This window comes from Lathyrus oleraceus, chromosome 6 (assembly GCF_024323335.1).
Source record: "Lathyrus oleraceus cultivar Zhongwan6 chromosome 6, CAAS_Psat_ZW6_1.0, whole genome shotgun sequence".
NCBI classification, from domain to species: Eukaryota; Viridiplantae; Streptophyta; class Magnoliopsida; order Fabales; family Fabaceae; genus Lathyrus; species Lathyrus oleraceus.
Window position 1 is genome coordinate 87,723,622 of NC_066584.1, and position 12,528 is coordinate 87,736,149.

Below are 12,528 nucleotides of genomic sequence, written 5' to 3' on the forward strand. Positions count from 1 at the left end.
CCAAGCTCATATGAGGGGGCTTGGAGCTCATATGAGGGGGCTCGGGTTCAGATGTTAGGACCTGGTTCGTATGACGAACCATTGTTGAGTTAGTACCGCATGTGATGACTTATTGGCAAGTTTACTAATAGTGTCGCGGTAATAAAAGATTGAATCCATATGGATTGTGTTCAAACAAGCCAACAATTGTGCAATGTAAAGGAAAACAGTAAATGGGAGGGTTCAGGTTTCAGAACGAAAAACAAACTACAAGTTTAAAACAAAAATATTAAGACAGTTAGGTTGTGTATTGAATCCTCTTATGCTCTCTTGTTGATGTATGATGCATTATATGAATGATCTTATCCTTATAATCTCACGGCAAATTAACAAAATCGTTATAACTGATCCCTCACTAATCACTACTTGGAGATTCATATTCTTAGTCCATCGGTGTAAGCAGGATTAAACGATGTACAGAACGTTAATTTCCTATTCCATTACTCAAGGTCTCATATCCCTATTCAACCAGTGTAAGTAGAACAGTTATCCTAGGTCCAACACATAGGTTAAGGGTCAGTAATCCCTATGTGTCCAATATCATATTAGCATAGTATCTCAAATAAAAAGCATTAAGATTAAGAAACAACTGAATAAGATTATAATTCAAATAATTCGTACAAAGTCAAAGCAACATATAATTCCAACAAGATTGAATAAGGTTTATCATAACACAACCTAACCTAGAGGAGGCTAACTACTCATTATTCATAAAAATAATACCATAATTAATTGATGAAAATAACATAAGAAGTCCCTTGAAGAGATGGTCTTCAATGGCTTCATATGCTTTAAAAATCACTAATTATGCTCTCCAAGTCTGCTTCAGTCTCCAAAATTTGTAACCTTTGTCAAATTGCTGAAAATTCCCTTAAAAAGAGCTCAGAACGAGTCAGAACGCGTCAAAAAAGCCTAGAAAAGTTCCCATTACGCGCATTATAGATGCATTGTGCGCGCGATGTAACTCATACATCTATGTCGCGCACATGACACCGTGTGATGGTGCGCGTGATTATTCTAGTAGCTTCATTAAAAGACACTCTTTTTCACCAGAATTTCCACTAAGTCTCATTCTTCCATACTTGGATACTTTTCACTCATTCTTGGGTCTTTCTTCTTCCTTTTGGCTCATCTTTCGCTTGTTTTTCACTGATTCTTCGCCTAATTATATGCAATGATGGATTGTCATCAATATAAATATAGAGTTGAGGTGTTGTCACATTGCATACAAGTTGGCATTTGTGAATTGATGATTATTGTTGTTGTTGTTTATGCTACCCTTCCTAATCTTTTATACCGCTAACATATTTGAGCGTATTCTCACCCCTTTTTTGTTTTGTTTGTGTGTTTATGTATGATTTGTATAGATACTCGGGAATAGTAATAGTAGCTATTGTGAGTTGGAAGATAGCATTGGAACTCATCTTCGTTTACTTTATTGTTTATCACTTTTAGTCAGTTAAATGCTCTGGTTTGTAACATCAGGAACGGGGCATCTTGTATTATTTTGTTGTTGAGTTAATTATTGGATGATAATGATATCTTGATTTCGTATTTAGACTTGTAGAGATATTTGAATTCTATGAATATTAATTTGAAATTTTGTTGTGAGTGTTTTGATTTTAAATGTGAAGTATGTATGTTATTTGAGAGTAGCATCCTAAATATGTCGAGTAATTATTTTTATATAAGTTTTGGGGTTTATGGTGTTACATAGTGGTATCCGAGCAGATCGATCCATCCGACCAGGTTTTTGTAATGTTGTTTGTGCCCTAGTATGCGACATATGTATGAACATTGTTCATACATGTTTCTTATAATAGGTATTTGATGGTGTGCACATATATAGATTAAGGAAGAAATTATCAAGCTATTGATAATGCTTTGGAAGCGATGGCTCAAGTGTTGTTGAATCAGTAAGGAGCAGGTGGTTAGTTCTGTGGATTAGGGAAATTTTAACGAAGCAACCCACCGACCTTCAACGGCATATATGATCCAAAGGGTGCATAAACATGGCTCATAGGTATTGAGAATATTTTTCTAGTGATGGCTTGCACTGAAGACTAGAAGGTGTTGTTTGGTACTCATATTGTTAGACGGTGTGGCTAGTGATCGAGAGGGGGGGTGAATAGATCACCTCTTTGAAATTTAACGGATTTGAAATTTTATCAGAGTTTTCAAAGTTGGCGGAAAAATCAGTCCCGAATCGACTTCCGTCTATTCTGAACCTACTAGAAAGCCGGACACACAAGTTTAATTGCTGGATTTTAATGAGAATGACAGAAACAATTCACACCAGAATTTTAACTAATTGAATGCACTTATCATTAAAGTCTATTTCCAATGAATAAAATCTAGCTAACCGTTTTGTCAAACAGTTGGTGTGTATGTGATCGATGATAAACAGCAATGGAGTTTGATTAAAAGTTTTCTTGCCACTGCTGTCTTACAACAGGAACAATCACCACACACTAACTGAAATTGCGAAAACAGTTTTAAAACGTAAAGAGGAGTAAGGTAAGAATACGATACGCAGAGATTTGGTAAGGAAGTTCCCCACGTCGTCCTCGCGTGTGGGTACGTCTCCCTCTCAATTTCAAATGAAATTGAGAACTTTGATTATCAATTTTTGCCGAATCCGTTGATACAAGGTTATGATACAAAGACAGAATTCTAAACTCTAAGAACCTCTTCTTGTATGAACCTTCACTTGATCTGAGCACGATCAAGATTTTCCTGCACGAAATTGCAAACAATTCACCGGTTCCACGACCTGCTTGCGAAATCCCCCGATCTCCAAACGCAACGCTGCGGCTGAATATGTTTTGCAAACGTGACTCCCAAACCCTCAAGAACACTCCAGTTCTTGAAGGACAAACCAGTAGGTTTTTCCTAGAAACCCCCCTTCAATCTTCAACTCAGCTAGATCCTCGATCGTTCCACTGCAAACCACAGCTAGATCCTTGATCGTACCACTGAACGTTATCTCGATGCTTCTTTAATCCAAAGAACAAGAATGGTTATGTGTAAATGTTCTTGAAGAAAAGTGATTGAGAAGATGAAGAAGATGAAGTCTCTTTCAGGTTTCTAATTGCTCTCAAACAATTGCTCCAGCACTGCTTTTGATCTTGTGTTCAATTGTTTTCCCTCAATGAATTCGTGGTTTTTGCTGCTGTCATAACCTGTCTTATATATGCAACCACAGGAACTGTTATAAAACAAAAACAGCTTTATGCATTGATACATGAGAGTATGCATCGATGCATACTGTAATATAAGTGAGTATTTGGTGAAATGAATTAATCATGTATCGATGCACAATTCGTATGTATTGATGCATGCTTCTTTTTCACTAGCATGTATCGATGCCTAATGCGTATGTATTGATACACAGGTTGTTTCAATTTGTCATGTATCGATGCCTAATGCGTATGCATTGATACACAGTCTGTTTCAATTGATCATGTATCGATGCAGGGATCGTATGGATCGATACATGGAGCCTTTTGCCTTTCATGTATTGATGCATGACTCGTATGCATCGATGCATACTGAACAAAAGAAGTTTTGTGATATACCACATGCAGTATGTATCGATGCAAAGGCTTATGTGTTGATGCATACTGACATAAAATGGATTTTATGTGTTATTTTGAGAGATGTGTCAATGTAGGTCTTTTATGTAAAGTTATGCAACAATAGAATGGGATAGAAACACAATAAAAACACAAGTGTATCAAGTGATGTAATGCACAACCAACATTTGGATGATGATCACACAATTTGCTATCATTCAAAATTAATTCAAGTAAAGAATTCTCTCACAAACTCCCCCTTTTTGATGATGGCAAATTCTTGGCAGGATGTGTGATACTCCCCCTGAGTTTGTGCATATCTGCATTTTCTCCCCCTTTGTCAACATCAAAAAGAGAGAGAAACAGGTTTATCACGGTAGCATGGTGAAGCAGGTCATGGCAAAAAATTGATAAATAAGCTAACAATCACACAGAATGAAGCTTACAAAGTAAAGAATCACTCACAAAGAATGACAAATAAGGGCAATAACAGCAGAAGTAAACAGAAGGTTATAAGCATTTAATGTTCAAGTATGTCATGATGATTATGCCCAAGTATGATTCACAAATCAGAATTTTTAATGTTCAAAAAAAACTTTTGTTCTAACATACACAATCATATAATTCTAAATGAGATATAGATAGGAGTGATATTACCTCTGTTGGTGTAACCTTGTGAGGAATAAGTGTAATCTAAAACAAATCTCATCAACCAAGGTGAGGCATAATAAAAATAAGAAGAAACATGCTTATCCTTATCCAGATTTCCGTTGGTAGGCATAGGGGTGTTAATTGATTTTGAGTCATTCATTCCAAAGCGCTTGAGTAGTTCTCTGCAGTATTTTGTTTGACATACTGTTGCACCCTCATCAAGTTGCTTTATCTGCATTCCTAGGAAGTGATTCAGCTCCCCCATGAGACTCATCTCAAATTCACCCTGCATAACCCTTAAAACGAGTCATTACTCCCTTTGAAATATCTCCCAAGATGTTGTCGATAGGATGGTCTTTTGAAGATTTCCAAGCTGGTGGAAGGTCATTCACTTCAGCTGTCCTTTCTTCCTCATCTTCTTCATGACTAGTATCTTCCTCCTTCTCATGGGCAGCTGTTCTGGACTGATCAGTTTCCGAACCAGCTTCCTTGAGTATGTCTTCTGTAGATACACCTGCGTCATCAAAAGAAATACCTTTTCCGACACTTTTCGGATAAGACTCATCAACAGATACATGGACAGATTCTTCAACAGTAAGTAAACGCTTATTATATTATTTACTCTTACTCCTTTAAACACAATGTTCTGTTCAGCATGTTCAATTATGCAGCAAGTTTTTGTGAAAGAAAGTTTATAACCCTTGTCACACAATTGACCTATGCTTAACAAGTTGTGTTTAAGCCCCTCTACTAAATGGACATCAGAAATAGTAGTGGTAGAGGGATTACCTACACTACCTTTACCGAGTATAGCTCCTTTGTTATTGTCTCCATAAGTAACATATCCCTTCTTCTTTGCTTTGAAGTCTATGAAAAGCGATATGTCACCGGTCATGTGCCTTGAGCAGCCGCTGTCAAGAAACCATCTTCTATCTACGGAAGCAAGGCACTCGTCCTACAATATCAAAAGAGAGAAGTTGGTACCCAATTTTCATTGGGTCCGAGTGGGTAAGTGCTAACATGGTTGCCTTTTGGCTTCCATTGATAAATACCTTTAGGAACAAGAAATCTCCTAAACTTGCATTTCTCAATGGTATGGCCAGCACGACAACAATAATGACATAAACCATGATGATGCGTTTGTTTATTCTTGTTCATTAAATCCTTTGGAATAAAAGAGTATTTTGCATATGGAGGATTTAATGACTTCTTAAACAACCTAGAGTCAACGGCATAAGTAACCTTAGGTTGTAACGCTTTCTCTAATTTGACCTTGAGAGTGTTTACTTCTTTTTGCCAAATATGACAAGCGTCACAATACCTAACTTTACTACATCCATCAATGTCAATATATTTTGAATTTTCTGCAATACTAGCTTTTAATGATTCTAAAGCATTTTCAGCTTTGTATACTTTACCTTCCAGAAATGAAAAAATTTGTTTATCGGAAGATAATCTTTTAAAAGCATCTACAGCTTCGTTATGCAGATTTTCAAAAGCTATTTTCAGTTCAGCAAAAGTCATAGAAGAGAAATTATTATAATAGGCTTGTTTTACCTTTTTATCATTGATTTTCTTCTTGTGGTAGGACAGATTTTTGGTGTGAGCCGTAAGGCACAGATTTGCGGTTTCATCACTATCACTTGAACTTTGTGTGCTTGATGAATCACTATCACTTTCCCATGCAATGTAAGCTCTTCTTTGTTTGTTGTACCCTTTTGGTGGAGCTTTTCCTTGATCTTTATACTTCATAGGACAATCTGTTTTATAATGTCCAGATTTACCACAATTAAAACAAGATCCTCTTCCTCTACTCTTCTTATTCTCTTCCTGTTTTGAATCTGTAGATTGTCTTCGAAACTTCATGAGATTTTTGTCGGAATGCTTGACTCCGTTCTTTCGAATGAATCTATTATATCTCCTCACAAAATGTCTCATTTCCTCATCATCCGAATCTTTGTCACTACTAGAATCATTGTCACTTTGCTCTTTTCTTGAGGACTTAGAGCTAGAGGCCACAAGAGCTATTGGCTTCTTCTCTCCCTCTTTGTCTCTTTTCTTCTCCTTTTCCTTCTTACTTTTTTTCTCATATTTTTCAAGACTTTCCGATGCTTGCTGATGTTCTTCCAGCTTTCCAAACAGAGTTGTAATCGTAAGTGTCGTTAGATCGTTGGCTTCTTAATAGTTGTTACTTTAGGTAGCCATTCCCTGCTAAGACACCTCAGAATTTTATTAGTAGCAATTTCATTGGAAACAGGTTTTCCAAGTGCATTCAACCTATTAGTGAGATGAGTGAATCTCTTTTGCATGTCGGAGATAGATTCTCCTTGTTTCATGCGAAAGAGCTCAAACTCTTGATTAAGTGTGTTAATGCGGGACTGTTTTACTTCAGTCGTACCCTCATGGGCAACTTCTAAGGCATCCCACATTTCTTTAGCTGTCGTGCAATGGGATACTCGATAATACTCATCAACACCAAGTGCTGAAATTAGTATATTTCGAGCTTTCCAATCACACGACCACTTTTTTTCATCTTTCTCATTCCAATCAGCTTCTGGTTTAGGAACTATGGCGCCAGCCGCATTTGTCATAGTAATTTGAAACTGACCATTTTCAATGGCAGCCCATACTAGCCTATTCACAGAATTTATATGAACTCGCATGCAGTCTTTCCAGTAGCCGTAATTTTCACCGTTGAAAATAGGCGCTCTATTATACGCCCCCTTTGGTTCAGAATCCATACTGTTACAGGCAGCCACAGAGCACCAGCGAACCGGCGCTCTGATACCACTTGTTAGACGGTGTGGCTAGTGATCGAGAGGGGGGGTGAATAGATCACCTCTTTGAAATTTAACGGATTTGAAATTGCTGGATTGCTGGATTTTAATTGCTGGATTTTAATGAGAATGACAGAAACAATTCACACCAGAATTTTAACTAATTGAATGCACTTATCATTAAAGTCTATTTCCAATGAATAAAATCTAGCTAACCGTTTTGTCAAACAGTTGGTGTGTATGTGATCGATGATAAACAGCAATGGAGTTTGATTAAAAGTTTTCTTGCCACTGCTGTCTTACAACAGGAACAATCACCACACACTAACTGAAATTGCGAAAACAATTTTAAAACGTAAAGAGGAGTAAGGTAAGAATACGATACGCAGAGATTTGGTAAGGAAGTTCCCCACATCGTCCTCGCGTGTGGGTACGTCTCCCTCTCAATTTCAAATGAAATTGAGAACTTTGATTATCAATTTTTGCCGAATCCGTTGATACAAGGTTATGATACAAAGACAGAATTCTAAACTCTAAGAACCTCTTCTTGTATGAACCTTCACTTGATTTGAGCACGATCAAGATTTTCCTGCACGAAATTGCAAACAATTCACCGGTTCCACGACCTGCTTGCGAAATCCCCCGATCTCCAAACGCAACGCTGCGGCTGAATATGTTTTGCAAACGTGACTCCCAAACCCTCAAGAACACTCCAGTTCTTGAAGGACAAACCAGTAGGTTTTTCCTAGAAACCCCCTTCAATCTTCAACTCAGCTAGATCCTCGATCGTTCCACTGCAAACCACAGCTAGATCCTTGATCGTACCACTGAACGTTATCTCGATGCTTCTTTAATCCAAAGAACAAGAATGGTTATGTGTAAATGTTCTTGAAGAAAAGTGATTGAGAAGATGAAGAAGATGAAGTCTCTTTCAGGTTTCTAATTGCTCTCAAACAATTGCTCCAACACTGCTTTTGATCTTGTGTTCAATTGTTTTCCCTCAATGAATTCGTGGTTTTTGCTGCTGTCATAACCTGTCTTATATATGCAACCACAGGAACTGTTATAAAACAAAAACAGCTTTATGCATTGATACATGAGAGTATGCATCGATGCATACTGTAATATAAGTGAGTATTTGGTGAAATGAATTAATCATGTATCGATGCACAATTCGTATGTATTGATGCATGCTTCTTTTTCACTAGCATGTATCGATGCCTAATGCGTATGTATTGATACACAGGCTGTTTCAATTTGTCATGTATCGATGCCTAATGCGTATGCATTGATACACAGTCTGTTTCAATTGATCATGTATCGATGCAGGGATCGTATGGATCGATACATGGAGCCTTTTGCCTTTCATGTATTGATGCATGACTCGTATGCATCGATGCATACTGAACAAAAGAAGTTTTGTGATATACCACATGCAGTATGTATCGATGCAAAGGCTTATGTGTTGATGCATACTGACATAAAATGGATTTTATGTGTTATTTTGAGAGATGTGTCAATGTAGGTCTTTTATGTAAAGTTATGCAACAATAGAATGGGATAGAAACACAATAAAAACACAAGTGTATCAAGTGATGTAATGCACAACCAACATTTGGATGATGATCACACAATTTGCTATCATTCAAAATTAATTCAAGTAAAGAATTCTCTCACACATATGTTGTCGGAGGAGGTCGAAGACTTGTGGGATAATGCGCGTCAGAGATTGGAGAATGTGGATGCTGTGATTACTTGGGTTGTGTTCAGAACTAATTTTCTAGAATCGTACTTTCCAGAGGACATGCGCGGTAATAAATAAATTGAGTTCCTTGAGCTGAAACAAGGGAACTCAATAGTTGTTGAGTATGTTGCTAAGTTTGAAAAACTGGTGAAATTTTTTCCACATTATAATAGTGCAGCTACTGAGGGAAGGATCGGAATCGTGGGAATCCTTATGGGAATTCAGATGACAAGGGAAAGCAGAAGGTGGAGCAAAATTCTGCGAGTGGGAATGAGCGAAGTGGGGGAGGGACTCCTGCTACTTTGAGATATTTCAAATGCGGAGAGTTTGGACATCGCATTTTTGAGTGGAAGAGCACAACTGTGAATTACTTCAAGTGTGGGAAGTCATGTCACTGAGTTACTAAATGTAGGATTAATAGTCTGACTTGTTATAATTAGGGAGATCAGGGTCACATTAGTACTTAGTGCCAGAAACCAAAGAAGGCCCAGTCTGGAGGAAAGTTTTGGCTTTGTCTGGAGCTGAGACTACTGTATATGATAGATTAATTCGAGGTGTGTGTTTTATTAATGGTATTTCGTTGATTGATATTATTGACACAGGTGTAACACATTCGTTAATATTTGTTGAGTGTGTGAAAATATTGAATTTGGGAGTGTCTTCTATGAATGGTAGCATGGTCATTGATACCCCAACTAATGGTTTAGTGACTACTTTGTTGGTGTGTGTGAATTATCCTTTGAAAATTTATGGTAGAAATTTCGGGATTGACTTAGTCTATTTGCCTCTAAGTCAATTTGATGTTATTCTGGGAATGAATTGGTTGGAGTTCAACCATGTGCATATCAATTATTTTGATAAATTTGTGAAGTTTCTTGAATTTGAGGAGAGTACATAGTCGATTTTCATGACCTTAAGGAAAGTGGGGATGTCCTTAAGAGAGATTGCTCAAGTGTTCATGGTGTTCGCGTCCTTGAAAGGGGGAAGCGGGAGAATGATTATGGATTTATTTGTTGTATGTGTGTTTCATGAAGTGTTCCAATATGACATTAGTGAATTATCGTCAGTGTGTTAGGGGGAGTTCACTATAGACTTAGTACCTGGTACTAGTCATGTGTTGATGGCTTCTTATAGGATGTCTGCTTCAGAGTTGGGTGAGCTGAAGAAACAGTTAGAGGATCTACTTAAGAATAAGTTTGTTTGATTGAGTGTTTTGCTGTAGGGAGCGCAGGTGTTGTTAGTTAAGAAGAAAGATGGTAGAATGAGGTTGTGTGTTGACTATCGACAACTGAACAAAGTTACTATTAAGAATAAGTATCCTCTTCCGAGAATTGAAGATTTGATGGATCATTTGGCTAGTGCTTGCGTATTCAGTAAGATTGATTTACGGTTGGGTTATCATCAGATTCGAGTGAAAACAGAAGATATCCTAAAGATTGCGTTCAAAATGAGATATGGTCACTATGAGTATTTTGTGATTCTGTTTGGTGTGTATAATATGCCAGGTGTGTTTATGGAATATATCTGATAAAGAGCATATAGAGCATCTGAAGGTTGTGTTGTTGACCTTGAAAGAAAAAAAAGTTGTATGCAAATTTATCTAAGTGTGAGTTTTGGTTGAAAGAAGTGAGTTTCCTCGGTCATGTGATATTTAGTGGTGGTATCATAGTGGATCCATCAAAGATAGATCCAGTGTTGCAGTGGGAGACTCTAAAGTCTGTTACCGAGATCATAAGTTTTTTGGGTTTGACTAGTTACTATAGAAGGTTTGTCGAAGGCTTTTCGAAGTTAGAATTTCCTTTGACTTAGTTTACTTGAAAGGGCCAAGCTTATGTGTGGAGTATTCAGTGTGAAGAGAGTTTTCAAGAAATCGAGAAGAAGTCGACATCAACTCTAACTTTGATTTTACCAAGTCCAAGTAAATCCTTTGTTGTGTATTGTCATGCTTCAAAGATGGTTCTAGATGGTGTGTTGATACAGAATGGTCAGATTGTGGCTTATTTTTCCTGGCAGTTGAAAGTTCATGAGAGGAATTAACCTACGCATTATCTAGAGTTGGAAGTCATATTGCTTGTGTTAGAAATTCTGAGGCATTATATGTTTGGTTCCATATTTGAAGTGTTCAGTGACCACAAGAGTTTGAAGTACTTGTTCGATCAGAAAGAGTTGAATATGAGGCAGACGAGGTGGCTCAAATTCCTAAAGGATTGTGATTTTGGTTTGAGTTATCATCTTGGTAAAGCCAATATTGTAGATGATGCTTTGAGCAAAAAGTCGTTGCATATGTCAATACTTATGGTTCAAGAATTGGATTTAATCGAGAAATTCAGAGATCTAAGTCTGTTGTGTGAAAGGACTCCTAACAGTGTGAAGTTGGGTATATTGAAGTTGACTAGTGGTATTCTCGAAGAAATCAGAGAAGATCATAAATCAGATTTAGGATCGATTGACCGGCAAGTGTTAATCAATAAAGGTAAAAGGGGTGATTTCAGAATATATGAGAATGGCGTTATGCGTTTCCATGACAGAGTTTATGTACCTGATGTGCCAGAACTTAAGAGGAGTATTCTTGAAGAAGGTCACATAAGTAGTTTGAGTATTCATCTCGGTGCTACTAAAATGTATCAAGACTTGAAGAAAACGTTTGGTGATCATGAATGAAGAAAGATATAGCCGAGTTCGTTTATGCGTGTTTGATTTGTCGTAAGTCGGAGATTGAACATCATAAGTCGTCTTGACTGATGCAACCGTTGAGTATTCCCGAATGGAAGTGGAACACTATTTCCATGGATTTTGTGACGAATTTGCATAAGACTTATAAGGGGGATTATTCAGTTTGGGTTATAATTGATAGATTGACTAAATCGGCTCATTTCATCACTATTAAGATCAGTTATTCATTGTAGAAGTTGGTTGAAGTGTATATTGAGAAAGTTGTTAACTTGCATGGTATTCCTTCGAGCATTGTTTCTAATATAGATTTGAGATTCACATTGAGGTTTTTGGGGAGTATGCAGGAAGCCATGGGTACTAAGCTAAATTTGAGTTCTGCTTATCATCCACAAACGAACGGTCAGATAGAGAGGACTATCCAGTCTTTGAAGGATTTGTTAAGAGCTTGTATCTTGGAGCAGGGAGATAACTGCGACAGTTACTTACTGTTGGTTAAGTTCCCTTACAACAACAGTTTCCATTCTAGTATTGGAATGACACTGTTTGAGGCTTTGTATGGCAGAAGATGTAAGACACCTTTGTGTTAGTATGATTCTTGTGAAAGTATTGTGCTGGGATCTGAGATTATTCAGCGGACTACCGAGAAGATCAAGATAGTTCAAGAGAAGATGAAAGTTTTGCAGGGTCGCCAGAAGAGTTATCATGATAAGAGGAGAAAAACACTTGAATTCCGAGAGAGAGAGAGATCATTGTTATTGCGAATCACTTCGGTAACAGGTGTTGGTCGTGCTTTGAAATCTCGAAAGCGCACGTCGCGTTTCATTGGTCCTTATTAGATTATGAAACGAGAAGGATGAGTCGCAGAGTTGCATTACCATCATTTTTTTAAATCTTCATGATGTCTTTCATGTGTCTCAGTTGATTTATGACATATTCTAGGTGACATGTTGCGCACTTTCGGGTAGTCTATAGCCCTGCTTGTATGTTCACCTAGCGCATGTATGTTTCACTTATCTCTTTTTATGGACTATCTTTTCTTATGTACAGTAAAATTATCCCAATATAAAAT